Source organism: Mustela nivalis, assembly GCF_964662115.1.
Source record: "Mustela nivalis genome assembly, chromosome: 11".
Lineage (NCBI taxonomy): Eukaryota > Metazoa > Chordata > Mammalia > Carnivora > Mustelidae > Mustela > Mustela nivalis.
In genome coordinates this window covers 52406264-52420934 of record NC_139030.1, presented here as the reverse complement: position 1 = coordinate 52420934, position 14671 = coordinate 52406264, and the positions used below count along the sequence as shown (strand labels likewise).

General features: G+C 38.4%; 1 protein-coding gene across 8 annotated transcripts in view; it reads right to left on the bottom strand.

The window, feature by feature from the left end:
* The window catches only part of SCN1A (sodium voltage-gated channel alpha subunit 1), a 141098-nt gene that overhangs the window by 107472 nt on the left and 18955 nt on the right, over positions 1-14671 (bottom strand). For 6 of the 8 annotated variants that reach the window (XM_082690240.1, XM_082690247.1, XM_082690242.1 and 3 more), the window contains exon 1: positions 14085-14330. The exons of the other annotated variants lie outside the window; for them this stretch is intronic. The gene's annotated coding sequence lies outside the window, so the exon portion shown is untranslated. Of the gene's footprint in view, positions 1-14084; positions 14331-14671 lie in introns of those variants that run through there. 8 annotated transcript variants of the gene reach the window in all.

The window sequence follows — 14671 nt, the reverse complement described above, 5'->3', positions numbered from 1 at the left end:
TGTCTGCAACTCTAGTATTACTTGCTGACTCCTACCTCCCCTTATCTCTACTTGTGAATGTGTCTCATTTTCTGTTTTAGAGTAACATCCATCTTTGCATTTCATCACTATACTATATGAAGTTCTTCCCTCGTGAATGGTACACAATCAATAGCTACTGAATTAATCAATAAAATAATTGAAATAACAATACCACCTCCCAAGAGTGAGAAGTGCAAAAAGCACAATAGTTTAAAATTCAACAGCTATAATAACAAACAAAGGCTAAAATACCAAACATTTTTATAGTAAAGGACATAAATATATTTCTTTACCTAATTTTCTTTTTTTCCTAAAGTCCAGAATCATTACTCCTCACAGAACGTCTATTAATTATCTTTGGTATTATGTTGGGCATTATGACAAAGAAAAATCTTTGTTCTAAATTTAAGCTGGAATTTTGAATCCTATTGTGATCCATCAAGGCACAGTACTCAACTTACATGAAGAGAGTAGTACATGTAAATACGAGCATTGATTTCCTTAAGATCTGTAGTATTGAAGCTTAAAGATGGTATAAAATATGTTCAGAGTTTCAAAGAAGTAATGAATTCCATCTTTCTAAAAACAATTTTTACATACCCAGCTTCTGTTTTTTATTTAGAATCTAAATACTTAAGAGTAAGTATCTTGGCAACCTTATACATAGTCTTTAACACTAGTCTTATACAAAGTCGGTTCTCAATATGTATATGTGGAGTGAATGGATAGTAAATGAAAAAAATGAGTGATGGAAAAATCATTCCTTGCTCTGACCAGCTTCCTGACCATTCTAATCCAGGATCCATTAACTATGAGTATGATTATAATGCTAAATCAATGTTATTGGTCAGTATTTCCTCTAATTTGTCTGCCAGATTGTACAATCAGCATATATGCTAATCATAAATATAACATGCAACAACAGACTGTAGGAATAATTAAATAAATGTAAGGCTCAATGATGGAATATATGAAGTCATGAGAATTATATTTTTGGATTAGTACTGATGGTATGAAAAAATATTTAAGATATAACACCTGATACTAAACTGAAACACTCTAGGAATCCTATAATGCAAAGAAGAATAAAAATGACTTAGAGGAAAACATTAAAATATTAAAAACAATAGCCTATTGTTATTTTGGGAAAAAATCATGTAAAAGCTAATAAGATTGTAAATATTATTTTCTTCATTATGGCTTTCTAAATATTCTAAGTTTTCTATAATAACTATCAATTTTACAACTGTAAAAAATAATCCTTGGATAATTTTTTAAAAGTGGGACTCCAATAAGAAAACAACATACGCCTCAAAATGACAAAAAAGGAAATAATCAAATATTGAATTAACTCATAATGCTAAAGGTATTAAGAAAAAAAATTAAGAATGAGTTTGAAAAGCAGTGTTAATCATGAAATATATGGGCTCTATAATAGGAGTTTAGAATTTGCATAAGAAATAAAATTATGAAAATTACTATATTATTCTAAGATGTAGTTTGACAAAAGTGGTTACTTTTATAGAAGTGGTACTAAAGTATGGAACTGTCAGGTGTTAGACATTACTCAAAAATTGTCTTTGGTTTTCATTCTCATTGAACAAACATCTGTTGAGTACCTTTTCTAAACTGAAATAGGCAGTGCTGATAATACTTAGACATAGTAGACCCTAGATTGGCCAGTGTTGCAAAGAAGGTAGGGGACCCCTCCCGGGCAAAGAGGGGCTGAGAAATAAGCACACTCCAGTACAACTGGTGCTGTGATCGAAGCAGACGCCAGCAGGGGCGCCGTGGCACAGCAGGGAAATGAGTCCTCCCAAGAATGGAGAAGCAGCGGTGGCTTTCCAGGCAGAGAAGGAAGCAGCAGCCAAGACTTGGAGACAGAAACAGCTTCTGCTATTCACAGAAATGCAATTAGTTCGGCAAGACTAATGGCAGGGTAGATACGCTGTGGGGAAGGGAGAAACCGAGACCACGCACAGAAGCCAGTCATCCTTAAGAAATTTGGTATTTACCTGAGAGTATCACTTAGAGTTTCAAAAAGGGGATTTGATGTGCTTGTTAGAAAGGTCACTGCTGGGTGTGTGGAGGGCTGACTCCAAGTAGGGAAGATGAAGACCAACAGAACATTCTTACATCGGTTTAATTGAAGGATGACAAAAGTCCAAACAGTGTTAGAACATTGGCGCACCTGGGTGGCTCAGTGGGCTAAGCGACTGACGCCTGGTTTTAGCTCAGATCATGATCTCAGGTCCCTGAGATCCAGTCCCATGTTAGCTCGTGCTCAGTGGAAGTCTGCTTGAGATTGTCTCTCTCCCTCTCCCCCCTCACTAGCACAAGATCTCTCTCCCTAAAAATTAAAATAAAATAAAATAATTAATTAAAAAGTATTAGAACATTTATCTTTTATGATCTCTGATTTACTTTGCAAAACTTTTTGTTCGCTTTTACTAGAACTTACTGAACTAAAAGGATGATGTGTGTAGCTAATGGAAAACCTGGTATAATGTGACAAATATTTTCTCTATCAGCATGACCTCCAGGGACTAGTTAACCTGCATTATAATAATCTCAATGAGTACAGGTCTACAGTGTAATAGATATAAATGTATCATTGAATCTGATAAATTATCAAATTCATCCTTGTCATATAAAATTTTGGCCTCTGGACCACCTTATATTGTTAATATTATTAACAACCCCCAAAACTTTTGTTTGTGTGGGTTGAGTTTACTGATATTTATGATATTAGAAATTAAAATAGAGAAATTGTGAAAATATTAATTTATAAATAAGCATTAACAAACTAATCACATGTTTAAAAATAATATTTTAAGTGAAAAATAATCACAGTTCTAAAAGAAAAAAATCTGAGAATGGTGTTATTTTATAAATTTGTAAATCTCTTTAATGTCTGGCTTAATGTCCAAAATCTTAAATAAGCTTGTGCATTCAATCTATTATAATTTACATTTGGATGAAGAAAATCTGGCCTCACATAGATGTGTAGTTTGAAATTTTTAATAGCCTTTTCACTTAAATCTGAACAGTCTTCTTTGATAATCTACAGAAACTATACAACTGGAATCTGAAACCATTATCAATGAACTTGTACTCTGCTACACTAAAATCTATCAGTCTATCTTACACTTTGAATGGATCCATTATCCATGTATGATTTTGTATCATTATCCATTGTTCATTTGTAAATGTATCGGTTGACTGACTTGTGCAGGTCTTTGAGATGCTGAAACATTTCATTATCCATCTGCTAACATCACTACTGATCACATCTAGAAAATCCTTTAAGTTTTGAGAAGCTGCTGAGTTCAGATAGAAGTTTGCAAAAATTCTAATTTTCTCTTCCAAGTTCCAATGCTGTCATTGGTAACAAATACTCTCCGTTATTTTTCTTGAAATGACAGGCTCACTTCATTTTCAAAAAAATTATCTGCCAAATACCCAAGTCTGAATGAGCAGAATTTGTGTGTCAGTCACCCTTTCAAGTAAAGACGATCTTCCACGGAAAAGCAGCCTCTCTGTTTGTGCTCAAACAATTGCACAGTGATTTCTTTTGAGGCAACCACCATCACACTTTGGAAGGTGGCGCATATTCTTTATGTGTATTTCCAACTTCAGCACACAGAATATTATAACTGGCTTTTAATTTAATGAATTTATTTATTTAACTATTTTTATGGGGAGCAGATGGCAGTGAAGAATGCAGTGATGTTAGGGAGGGTATGGGCTATGGTGAGTGCTGTGAATTGTGTAAACCTGGCAATTCACAGACCTGCACCCCTGGGGCTAATAATACATTTTATTTATATAAAAAATTATTTAAAAAAAAGAAAGCAATGATGACAAGTACAGTTTGGTACTGCTGTCTTGAGAAGTTTAAGGCTAGGAGTTTTCATTGTTCTAGTACCATAAGGGCAAGTGTCAACATAGTGAAAGAAGAGAAAATTCTTTTGTGTGATTATGAAAGTCATTGCAACCTGAGCGACTCCTTAAATGCTTTCAAGGGAACTCAGAGGCGTCTGTGGACCACATTTTGAAAATAACTGCTGAAATCATGTTAATAATTTTTCTATTTTTGTGTATTATATTCTGTATGCATCGAAGACCATGAACATACGGAGAATATGATTGTGGAAACATTCTTAGATAACCACAGAGTGTAAGGAGTGTTAGAAATGAAATGCAAAAACAGGTCCCCTGAATGGCCTCGTCGGTTACACGTCCAACTCTTGATCTCAGCAAAATGCCTAAAAATTAAAAGGAAAAAGAGAGAGGGAAAGGAAAGGAGAATGAGATAAGGTTTGGTCCCAGAGGAGGGCAAGCTGGGATTCCATTCTTTGTCATTCCATAGGGAGGTTCATGGAGCCCACCCTTGTCTTTTCTGTTTTCTTTGCTTACTGATGTCTGTTTAAGTTCTTAATTATCTTCTAAATTCCTTTTTTGCAATGTCTTCAAAAGTCAGTCCTGTCTTCATTCATACAGGTTGATTTATAAACCTCTAAATGCCTTAAATATTGGTGTACGATCTTCCAGACTCCTCAAATCACTGGAAACCTGAAACGCCAAGGCCCACTGAAATGATGGCATCGCAGACCTGAAACCAGTCTGTTGCCTCTTTGGTTTTGTACCAACACACTGACACACATAGCCCAAAATACCACTGGCCTTTTTAAATGGCGTATCACATTCCAGGATAATAGGAAAACTGCTGTCTGGTAGCATTTGTTAAGTCTCAAAGTAACTCTTTCCAGGATTTTCAAATCCACTGAATTTCTTAGACTGCAATATTTCATGTGACAGAATTCTCTTAGTTTTCTTCTCCTCTATGAATATACGATCAGAAATCCTGAGCTCTGGTTTCTTTCCCATATTCAATACTTTCTTTGATTTTAAAGTTATTAGTATTTGCTTAGAAATAATCTAGATATTGTCATCTAAGCTGCCATTACTCATCTACTCCTCTTCACACAGATTCGTCTCACTATCCTCTCACACGAGTAATTCCACATCTCCAAATGCAATGTATACTAATGATGACCCCCGTTACTCCGTCCTGTCTTCTGGCTCAATAGTATACATTGTTAATGTATTCTTATTATTCTATCTGATAATCTTACAAACTGATTATGCCAATTTGATGAGTTTTATTGGAAGTAGTCTAAAAATTTATGTACAGGGCACCTGGATGACTTAATCAGTTAAGTGTCTGCCTTCAGCTCAAGTCATGATCCCAGGGTCCACGTCAGGTCCCCTGCTTAGTGGGGAGTCTGCTTCTCCCTATCCCTCTTCCCCTCCTATCCAGTCATTCATTCTCTCTCTCTCTCCCCCTCTTTCTCAAATGAATCAATACAATCTTTAAAAAAATTATGTACAAATTGCAAAAAAAATTACTGTTTTTTTGTCTGCTTTTGATGCTCTCAGTCTGAGGTTAATATTTACTAAAATAATCCATTGCAAATGATAGGTGTGTCACAAATATAACTTTCCTAAAATGTTGCTGAATTCTAAAGAGAGAAGTTAGATTACCGAATTACACAGTTTTTAAAAAAAACACTTCTTTGACATTTAAGGCTAACTTTATATTAAACCCCTTCCCAAAGCTCATCTATTGTTAAAAAATTGGCAAAATACTAATTTTATCATAGAGAGTTCGTGAGCTGATAAAATATTCAAACATTCAACTGTTTATTGAATAACTTTATATTGAGTTTTAATATTTTGATACAGATCTAATAAGGATCTTTATACAAAATAGATTTACCCAAATGCATTTGAAAAATAATGTATGCTAACATTCTTTTAAATTTTATTATATTTAAGTAATCACTGTGTCCAGTCTGGGGCTCACACTCACAACCCCAAGATCAAGAGTTTCACGCTCCGCTGACTGGCCCAGCCAGGCTCTCCTGTATGCTTTTATTAGGGGTGTTAAAGCAACACATGCTTATTTTGGAGAACTTGTACAAAAAATACTTTGGCGTATAAAATAAATTATTAACAGTGATAATTTTGCTTGATCCCTACTCTTGTATAGAGTAGGGATCATTTTATCATCTCTATTCTTCTATTCCTTCTTATTTTATGTAATGAGCATATATTACTTTTGTTACCAGAAAAATAAGATGTAATATTCTATTTTTTTTAAATTTATAAAGAAGAAGATAAAAATCATAATCTCATAAACTGGAAATAACTATTGCATTCTTTCTGTTTTTTCTTTTCCTAAGTAAAGCCACTATTGCTTCTTGTTCCTCATTACTGAGATCATACTAGATATATATATTTATCTGTATGGCATTTTTTACGTTCCCATTATACCTTGGGCAATTGTGCAGAGAAGTAAACATTCCTGAAACATTCTGTTTAATGGGTCCATAAAATCTCAATATTTGTAAGGACCATGGTTTATTTAACCATTTTTCTAACTTTGTATGTGTAGACTGTTTTCAGTTTTGTTTGGGTGGAGTTACTATTCCTAAACAGTTTGGTAGGACTGTCAGTGAAAGGGCACAGTTCACCTTTAACTAAGGGGATCAGATTTATAATACAAACTTGACCAACGGAGGCTCACTTGCTAGAATTTTAATTTTTAATCCAAGTGACAAAAAAAAAAAAAAGAAAGAAAGAAAGAAAGAAAGAAAGGGAGGAAGGAAGGAAGGAAGGAAGGGAAAAAAAAGAAAGAAAAGATGGGGGGAAGCCTAAGGTAGTCAAATGAATTCATCCTAGGAGATAATAGCACTTTGCAGAAGCCACCAGAAGCCACCAGAAAAGTCCACCAGAAACCACCACCAGAAAGTCCGAAGTAAGGGCTAACTAACCATCATAGCCTTCCTTACTCTTGTCATTGCCAGTCTAGATGTCAACTACTCATCTTCATGAACTGTACTTTCTGAGATACTACGTTTATACTTACATTAATCTCAGTCTCAGTTGTTTATTGAAGCACTTTGAAATTAATTATTTATAAAATCTTCATGGATTCCTAATTTTTATATCCTTTTATGTCACTTTTCTCATTGAAACAAGAGCCTGAGCTAAGTAAACTTCTCATAGATTGTGAATATAAACATGACATTGCAGGCACACAAGTGTAATCAATGTCACCACTCTTCTGCTTCTGCCCATTTTATTATTCATCACGCCCCTTTAAATAGAAACCTAAATAATTGCCTTTATTGGACTATTAACACATACACAGACAACTCATTAACAGGTGGGAGAAACTTATGAATAATGAAAACTTGCCATTAGTAAAACAACAGTAATTTTATCAACAACAAAGAGTCTTACCAGTTTCTATCTTCTTTGCTCATTATTTTAGCAGTCATTCGTATAGCAAAGACAACTGCTACGGGCTGAATTGTTTACCCCTCAAAATTCATACGTCAAAGCTCTAACCCCTAGAACCTCAGAATGTGACAGTATTTGGACACTTTACAACTTAAAGAGGTGATGAAGTTAAGATAAGCTTGACTGGTGTCCTTATAAGAAGAGGAAATCTGGACACAAAAAGAGATACACAAAGAAAAAACCATCTGGGGACATGGAGAAGGCTGCCATTGGCAAGTCAATAAGATAAGACTCAGGAAAAAACCAAACCTAAGAAACACATTGATCTTGCCTTCCCAGCCTCCAGAACTATGAGAAACAAATTTCTGTTGTTCAGTCTGTGGTATTTTGTTATGGCAGCCTTAGGAAACCGATACAACAAGCAACCCTGTTTGAATGGTACTTGTCTATTTCAAGTCCAACGGTTTCCCCCAATGGTTTCATAAACATGAAACAAAAGCAGACAAGAAACATACATTATAAAGAACATGGATAGTGTTTGCACAAGTTTGGGAGGAAATGTGCAATACAGTAGGGATATTTCTTAGAAATTACTAGTAATCTTTCTGCAAAAACATTACCTTGTTACTCATTACCTTGTTAAATTTCCAGTAGAGTCACAACTGAATATGTTTTCAGTTTGAGAAAAATTTTGACATGAGGTTAGCTTTAAAAAGTGTTTAACAATTATAGATATGTGGGCCAATTTTCTTATACTTAAAGTCATATGGATTCTAAAAAAGGAAACTCTCACTGCTCTTTTCTTAAAGAACAAAAGCAACCATAGTAGCAGTATGTGTCATAACTGCTGGTAAGAACATAGATCCACGTAACATACAGCCCGGCCAGCAGGAGTAATGTGATGATTTAGTAGGGAAACAAGAGTCTTCCCAACAATCTGAGGCCAAACGCTTGGTTCCCGGACCTGTTTTGAAAGCGTAAACTGAACTACAGTTGTATTAGTTGCTTTATTAACTTAGCTCTGTGTTCTGTTTTGTTCCCTATCTAATTACGTTTTGTGCACCTCATAACCTCATATATGATCAGTCATTAACTTTGCCTTTTTATCCCTACTTCCTATTTACCCATTTACTACAGAAACCTAATGGGTACTACTGGAGGGTGGTATTTGTCTGGAAATTATCTGATGTACCTGATCAGACCAGGTCCCAGCACCTCATTGTCTGGAAGAACGCTTACCTCCAAATTGTTTCAAGCCCTCCCCTGCCTCAAGGTGTCAAGAGATGATTCACCCTCCTCCTATGTATTCATCTTCTTCCTAAACATATAGAAGCTGTCCCTGGGCTCAACTGGGCAAGGCAACTTTGGGAATGATCTGCCTCTTCATTGATTTGCCCTTCTGATAATAAAGCTTTCATTGCTTCAAAAACCACGTCTTGGACATTGGTCTACTGTGTACCAGGTGCATGAACAAGTTTAAGTTTGGTAAGGAACTCATGCTGGGTCAACTGAATATCAACATGCAAAAGAAAGAAGTTGGATCCCTGCTCCACGTTATTTGCAAAGATTGCCTCAAAATGAATCACAGACATAAATGTAAAAGCTAAAACTATAAATAGAATAGAAGAAAAAGGAGTAAATTGTCACGACCTTGGCTTAGGTGATGGTTTCATATATATAGCATCAAAAGCATAAATGACAAAAGAAAAAAATTAAAGCCAAGAACTATAGATGCTTTCATCACAATTCAAGTTAAGGTTATGGGCAGGGCACCAAAGGAGGAAGAGGCCCCAAGAGAAAGAGAGGATTTTTGCCACTTACAGGGTGAAAAGCAAGGTTCATTCTAAAGAAGAGAATTTCACACTTGCTAGAGAGAAATTACAATGTTTGTTGGTAACTGAGAGGGAGTGGGAGCAAACAGCTAGGAGATATAAAAAGATAAACCATTAGAATGTGAATTCTGAAGGAATAAAAATATAACGAAACATTTAATATAGACAAAAATGAAAGCTGATGTTTATATTTTCCCATATTATTTTGAGATCCTGTTAATTCATTTGCAGAAAAAAGATTTGTTCAAACACTTCGGAGCGCCTACTGTGTCCTAAGCAACCTGGGGGATGACAGACTGGTTTTCATCCTTACCATCAGCCCACATGTCCCAGATTTAGCCACATCAGGGGAAAGTGCTGAAGTGTAAGCAAGATGGACTGGTTGCCTGGGGCATTGTTGGTTTTTTGGGTTTTTTTATTTGTTCTGTTTTTTATTTTAACTGATTATTTGCAGCCATCTAGCCAAAAATCTCAATCAGATTTCTTTTTCATCAAATAGTGCCTTTTAAACCTTTTTGAGCAATTTCACAGCATTCTAGGAAACAGCATTTTCCACAGAATTTTATGAACTGTTAAAAAACTTTTTGGTACATAAAAATAAGTAGTTTAGGTTTCTTTTGTTGTTGTTATTATTTTTTTTAGCCAGTAATTTGGCACCATTAAATATTTGACTTAAATTTATAAATGCCAGGGCTCCCCAGATCTGGCTGGTCACCTGTGTGGCTCCCAAGTCCTTCCATTTCTTCTCCTCCCAGGATTGCTAACAAGGTGGGTGCCAGCCCTCACACCTGTGAGACACTGTGCCCTTGGGAACCTTTGTGTTTTCCCTCCTCTCTCCGTGCTGAATGCTCTCCTCTCCCCTCACTCAGTTACCTCATTTGCTTTCTCTCTGCATGCCCCCGTGGACCTCAGTATTGCCTTTCCCTACTTAATTTTATTTCAAAGAACATATATTCTCTGCTATGTCATTACACACTGATAAGTCTACTAACTCTGTCACTAGTCTGAAAGCACCGTTTGGGCGGGGATTTTGTCTAATTCATCATGTTCCTGTACCTAGTTGAGGGACTGTCCTATACTGTAGGAGGATATAATTTTTTTTCCCAATGAATGAATATAGTACATGTAGGAAATCATTCTAAATCAAACTATATGAAATTTCAGATGAATTGACATGGGGAACAAAGGCAAAAGAATCTTTATAACTTATTGCCCATCGGCAGGTTGTTGGGACAGGCAGAGTGATCTTCCTCTAGGAACTCAACTGCCTATGTCCATTCTTTGCTAAGCACAAAAGGCAGTCTTAGTTTAACATTAACCCACCTCCAAGATCTTGTGAGTCTCCTTTAACATATAAGAGTTCCTTTGGAAACTTCATCTCTACCCCCTTCCCCAAGATATATGTTAGCAATCATCCTCCCAGCATAAGACCCACCAATATACTTTTGAAGAGTCTCATGACTGAGGTTTTACTAGACAGCACTAAATGACCTCTTCCCCAACCACAGCTAGCCCCTCAAAGTCCTGGAAACCTCGCTTCCAAATTCCTTAGAGACTTAAGCCATCCCAAATGCCCTTTCAATTTGAAAGTATATAAGGGGCCACTCCTCATGACTCCAGTGCAGCTCTTTCTGCCCAAGGGTCCTGTCTACGTACTTTAATAAAACCACCTTTTGCACCAAAGATGCCCCAAGAATTCTTTCTTGATCATTGGCTCTGAACTCCAATGTTTCCACATCAGATTTATAGCCACCATAGTGCTCGCTTCGGCAGCACATATACTATAGCCACCATATATAGACTGCACTACCTGAGTCCTGATATCTGGACTAGATCCTAGCTCTGACCTCACTGGAGTGATCAGGGGTGGTTGAAAGCACAGACTTTGCAGCCAGCCTGTCTGGGTTTGCTTGGGCTCTGCCACTTAATTGTCTAACTGAAGGAAAATTAACTTCATTAGGCCTTGGTTTCCTTATCCATAAACTATTGATTAACAATAGTACCTACCTCATTGATTAAGTGGCAAAATATCTGTAAAGTTCTGCTCAGAATAGTGGCTATTCTGAGCAGAATAGTGGCTGACATAGAGTAATTGCTATGCATATTTGCAAATAAAATAGTTAATAAGTGGGATCTAGGAACAGGGGCAAAAGAAAAAGTTGGAAAAGCACAGTTTGGAGACATTTGGTTTAATTTTTTTTTTTCCCTGACCACAGTTGTTCGGAAAATGAATCCCTTCCCCACACCTCCCCTGCACCAGTATTATCTAAACAGAGTCATGAAACATGCTTAATTGACGAATCAGCATTTCAAAGGATAGTGATTACTTCACAAATCACAGCCCATTGACCCAAAGATGAAGAGCACTAGAGGGTCAATAGCTCCTTCTCAGTCCCTCTCCACTCCACCCCCCCCCCACGTCATCCCTTTCTCCTCTCCGCCCCCTTCTGAAGTAGCTGTTGACCTGGCAGGAAGTATGGGTTTGGCCTATAATACCTTGTATCTGCAACCCCTACCCCCAGCCCCACTAAATTTTGAAGGGGTGCTTTTAGGTGTCAAACTCACACCAGTGTAAACCCAGAAGGGCTGCCCAGTTTGTGAAGTCCTAGGGGTAACTCCAAGCAAGCCCCAGATTTTTCCCTTCCTTTTCTGCAACACAGAGAAGGTGCTCTTATGTTTTCTCTCTGAGAATCTCTGGGTTCCCTGGCAGTGCCCTCTATACAAGGAATTTGAATATTTCTTACTGGACTTCCCCTAGGAGATTCTGGAGTTTTCATTCTCTACGCTGGTGGCAATAAAGTTCACTTACGCGCGTCTCTAGTCTGTCCCTTTGTCCCGGGTATTTCTAGTTGCTAATGGAGAATCCTGGCTGAGATCCCCAGTGCCTTCTTGGATACTGTATAATTAATTAGGCCTCCAACGTGCCTTCCTTTCCCTCCCATGGATGGAGAAACCCTTTCCACCATGCCTTAAAGGGAAATTGCCCTAAAAAATGAGTCTCCAGATAGCAAATTTCCCAGCATGAAGGGGCCATGTAAACAGAGACTATTAGTATTGGCGGCAAATCCAATGTATTAATTACTTTTATTGGTAGGAGCATTCCAGGTTCAAAAAAAATTTTTTTTTGAAAAAAACAAACCAACCAGGTGAAGAGGGAAGAAGGTTAAAAAAAAAAAAAAAAAAGCCATACGAAGGAGTTGCAGTGAGTTTAATGAAAACTAATTGCATTGCTGGGTTCATGCGAAGTAACCAGCCACTGGGCTCAGTTCTAGTGGTTCATAATGTTACCTCACCCTCTCCACGAAACTGTTTTCCCGTAAATCTCTGTGGCCATCCATTCCTGTCTACACATTATGTTCCTAAAATAGACACCATCTAAAAATCTCTTCAAGGAGCTTTGAGCAGGAAGGCCTAAATGGCAACAGTCCTCCTAGAAGAGGGAGGCTATGGTCTCACAGCAATTACAAGAGCAACAGCCACAAAGGAGAGGTTTAAAGGAGTCTTCCACAACAATCACTCTTCTTCCAGAACCCCCAGCCAAGGGGAGAGAGAAGTGTCAGGCGTCCAGCAAATGTGCCCAAGCCCCAGGTTGCATCACCCTCGAGGGCCAGGTCTCGCAGCAAATAGAAAAGGTAAGCTACCCACTGCTCTGCCCCGGAGAAACCCAAACCGGAATCACCAGCCTCAGCATGGAATTTTCCTATTTCTGTTCGGCTTCGTCCTCTTGGGATGCTTTAAATTGCTTTACGGAGAAATCTGTCCTGTTACTACACTAGCACATCAGGAACCCCACGTGAACCCGTCAATCCATAGGAAGGGAAGGCACATTTTCTAGGTGTGAGAGCAACAGCCTCAGCAATTCACAAGTTTGCTGTTGCATCTCCGAAAATATTTAGTCCCATGCACAGATGGACAGAGCATGCCCCTGCGTTGGCTTCCACCGGTTCTGGAGACACGCGAAAGGGCACCTACCACCACTCTATTTGGACTGACTGGGTAAAGAGGAGTGACGCTTCTCTGTGAGTTAAGTGGAGAGAACAAAAAGAAATAGAAGTAAACGTGGGGGGGGGGTGGTCTTTAAACACATACCTCAAACAGGTAGGAGAGCAGGGAATCCATGATAACAAAGATATGTTTGAAAAGCCTCCCTTCCACCCGGAGACCTTTCTCGTGCACTTTGGAAAAGCCAGCCGGCTCACCCGGGGAGCTGAATTGCCTCTGCAGTCTCACTGCTCATCGTGACCTCTGTCTAATTAAAAGTAACTCGGTGTGTCCTGCCTGGCGTTCCACGGAAGAAATCCCACTTCCCTCAAGCTCCTTTTGTGGTGCCATTCAATCTGAGTTAGGGGGAATGCATCATTGTTTCCTTCTGGTCCAAGGCAGGAGGCATTTCTCCTCCCAAGCCCAGCCTCTGCTCGAGGAGCCTGAACACCCCTGCAGTGCTGAGCTCCAGCATTGCCGGGCTGCCTCCTTCCTTCCTGGGGGGTTAACACTGAGATCTAATTTTTGCTCCATCCTTAGGAACAATATGACCTCTATTCACAGCTAGCTAGTCCAGCTCTAAAACACGGGGGACAGAGGGGGCTTCAAAAGGAGACCTTGAAGAGGATGAAGGCAAGCAAAGGCAAGAAGAACTGGCCAGGTTCCAAGCTATTTCAGGCCAAAGAATCCCATCTTGTACCAAGATGCTGACTGCAAAACAAACCTGATTTCAGTTCGTGGAAGGTGGGGAGAGGAGGGGGAGGGGAGGGGGAGGAGAAGGGGAGGAGAAGAGAGGGAGGAGGGGGACCGTGGGTCCGAATTCACATATGAAAATGGACTTCCTGCTCAGTCCCAACTGTATATCCGAGGGCTCTTTTTCCACAGGAATAACTGAAATGAATATGACTAAGATCACAACGAAACAACCAGATGACTTACCTGATAAAAAGGAAAATTACCCATCTGCAACGAGGAGCAGCATCTCCCAAAGACCGGATGATAACAACGTGCCTTCAGATTGTTCAGATTCCCTTTGCAAAGGGTGACCAAGTATTTACCAGGGCTGCAGTCTAACTGAGGCGGGACACACACACACGAACACACACACGCACACATACACACATGCACCACAGATCTCTGCAGTATCCTCTCGGCTTCATCCTCGCCTCACTCTATGGTACCTAATACAAATCAGCAAATAGCTTGTTTAAAAAAAAAAAAAAAATGTGGAGCACCTTACATTACATCGCCATCTAGTGATCAAACACTAAATATGTCCTCACCAGTCAGATTTATGTGTTCTGAACCTCTTTTCTGTTTCCTTCTTTCCTTTCTTCCCTGTGGCGCTCTCACTCTTGGTTCCTCTTGTTTCTCCTTCATTTCCAGTTGCTCTATCATATCATACCCCTGATGACTTCAAGATGAGAGAGTTTAAAAGTAAATATAGCTATCCGCAAGCATAGCAAATATCTTGTGTTGCTTTTGCATTTTTCTTTGTCACTTTATTCTCACTATGAGTCGTTGCT